This window comes from Protobothrops mucrosquamatus, unplaced genomic scaffold (assembly GCF_001527695.2).
Source record: "Protobothrops mucrosquamatus isolate PMUCROS unplaced genomic scaffold, P.Mucros_1.0 scaffold_186, whole genome shotgun sequence".
Classification (NCBI taxonomy): Eukaryota; Metazoa; Chordata; class Lepidosauria; order Squamata; family Viperidae; genus Protobothrops; species Protobothrops mucrosquamatus.
This window is the reverse complement of record NW_015386262.1, coordinates 616,177-619,227: the sequence shown is the minus strand read 5'-3', so window position 1 is coordinate 619,227 and position 3,051 is coordinate 616,177.

Here is a 3,051-nt window from a genome sequence, read left to right as displayed (position 1 = left end):
AGCCCAGCTGGGTGACTTTGAGTCAGTTACTCTCTTTCAGCCCATCCCATCCCGCAGGGTTGTTTTTGTGTGGAAAATAGGAAAAGGAAGGAATATTAGATATGTCCACTGCCTTCAGTTGTTCATATATGTAATGAAGAGGGAATGTAAATAAAATAAACAACAAATAATAAAAAGGGCAGAAAATGGGTGCTGTGCAAAGATTAAAACAGAACAATTGAAAACTATTCCTAATTTATCCCCCCTTCCAATAATGGTACCTTCCAATTATAAAATGCACATCAGCAATAGGGCTAACCTACCGCAGTTTCTGGCCTGAATGCCTGGAGGAACCAACAGACCTTCAGAGCCTCACAAAAGATCAACAGCTTATGGATATTAAGGATGTGAACAGCTTCTATGAAGAGATGAATGCTACTTTTTGCTTGTTACCTTTGTTGTTTCTGTCTGATTAAATCAGCCCTCTTAGCACTAGTCCCATGATGAAAGGAGGTGATCAGTGCATCTTTGAGCACATCACACAATATGTCCTTGCATGTTTAAGGTAAGATAACTTTATTGCAATCATTAACCAGCACATGGGAGTTGTTATTCAAATATTTAAAAAACCCAAAGCTAAACTGACAATATTAGGTTAGAGAAAGCACACACACACACACAGAGAAAAAGATTTGGGTGTCTAAAAGCAGCAATTATAAGACTTATTGAAAAAGCCTCTGCCCAACCCTTGGCTCTGGAAGATCCAATTGTAGGTCAGTCTCAAAGTGATGGAGAAAACAGTAGCATTACACCTTCAGATTTATCTGGATGAAATTTTATTTTAGGTGCATTTCAAAGGGATTTTGTTTGGGATGGTGTACTGAAACTGGTTTGAAACTGGGTAAATGAACTATACCAGAAATAGATAGGGGGACCCATGTCCTTGTTATTTTTCTTGGATCAGCTATGCTATAGTTCTGGGCAATTGGACAGTGTTTTGCAATGGTTCCAATACTTTCTGGTGGGAAATATTTAGAAGGTAGCACTGGGGGACTATTGTTTAGTGCAGTGGTTCTCAACCTTTTTAATGCCACGACCCCAACCGATCGTAAGTCGAGGATTAAACCGGTTGTAAGTTGAGGACTAAACCGGTCGTAAGTCGAGGACTAAACTGGTCATAAGTTGAGGACTACCCAACCGGTCGTAAGTCGAGGACTTTCCCTGCCCGGGAGCACCGCGCATGCGTGGTTCCGCCCCCTGCGCCGGCCGAGGCATAGCTGGCAAGCGGCAGAGACGGAGCAGGCCAACCACCAGCTGGCCCAGCCCAAGGGAGGTAAGGCACCCGCCGGAAAAGGGGAAAAAAATGGCTGACAAAAAAAATGGCGGACAGCCTTGCTTGGCGACCCCCATGAAATGGTCGATCGACCCCAAATGGGGTCCCGACCCACAGGTTGAGAACCACTGGTTTTAGTGCATAGTTCATTGACCTATAGTGTTCCTCAAAGGTCTGTTTTATCCCCTATGATGTTAAACTGCTGGGGAACTTTGGAGTGAAATACCAACAATATGATGTTGACATACAGCTCAACTGCTTTCCAGCTAACTTGAAGAAAGCAATCAGTACCTTTGAACATTGCCTGAAGTTAATAATAGGTTCCATGAAGGAAAAGAAACTAAAATTAATCCCAACCACCTGGTCTCTATGATTGCAGTGAAGTTATGTCTGTGTGTTTTTACAGAGTTTCAATTCCTGAGAAAGAAGTTTGTGTTGCTCTGGAATACATTCTTTAAGTAGGTGAATTAGGAAGATGGCAAAAATGCATTTCTTTTGTCAAATCTTTAATGGTTAATGAATTAATGGCTAATTTTGATTTTAACTGTATTTTTGCTTTAAATTTGTAAATTTTATTTTTGGAGCTTCTTTACACATTGGAATGAAAGGAAAGATATAAATTCAATAATAAATCAACTAAATGTGTTCAATTAAATTGCTCCTTTGCTGAGCTACCTGAACACTAGATCTTTAATAGTCTGCTTCCCATACTGAAAGGGATGTATTCCAGGTTTTATGTTTGGGCCAAAATGAAGAAAATAAAATATGTGGTTCTTTCAATAAGCAATACACAGAGACTGATTATAAATGAGACTTTCCTTTTAATTCTAGATAGGCAATAGTCTTTCAGGAAAGTTTTATTTTTCTTACTAATTAGGCTATCCCCAGATTGCACTAATGGGAAAATATACTTAAGTGAGAGATGTTGTGCATCTGAAGAGGCAGGCAATTAGCTTTAGCATGCAATAAAGCTGGTTCTCCAAAGTTTATACAAAATCTTTAATGAGGTGGTTGGGATGGATGCAAATGGGATCCAAATATATATCAAGTTGCTTACTAGTATAATCCAAATGCATACATATGCTTTAAAGAGCAAATCTGTATGTTTGGCAACTTTATCACATTCTGTTAATGCCAGTCTTTTGATGAACAGTTGATGATTCAGAGAGGATCCCAGCCATACTGATATATTTAAACAACCTAGAAGGTTTCCTATATTCCTCATAGTAAAGACTGACTTTAAAAAAGTGGAGAGGAACTATAGCTGAACAGTTGTCTTAAAAAGTCAATGTTATTTCTAAAAGACTGTATGTATCTATCTATTTGCATTAATGATAGAGCAGGAGTAAGTAAGAACTGTCCAAAATAGGTTTTCGAAAAGAACAAATGGTAATGTTAGCTTTCTAGTCTCCTTATATGATTTTAGCATCTTAAATAAACTATAATCTATTACAAGTCAATAAGATAAGAAAAATAATAGGATCTTTTAAAAATTTTATCTGAAAAGACAATGCCAAGATTGATATAATGTTTCAAGAACATAATAATAATAATAATAATAATAATAATAATAATAATAATAATAATAATAATAATAATAGTAAAGTTGGAAGGGACCTTGAAGGTCATCTAGTCCAACCCCCTGCTCAGGCAGGAAACCCTATACCATTTCGGACAAATGGTTGTCCAGTCTCTTCTTAAAAACTTCCAGTGTTGGAGCATTCACCGCTTCTGGAGGC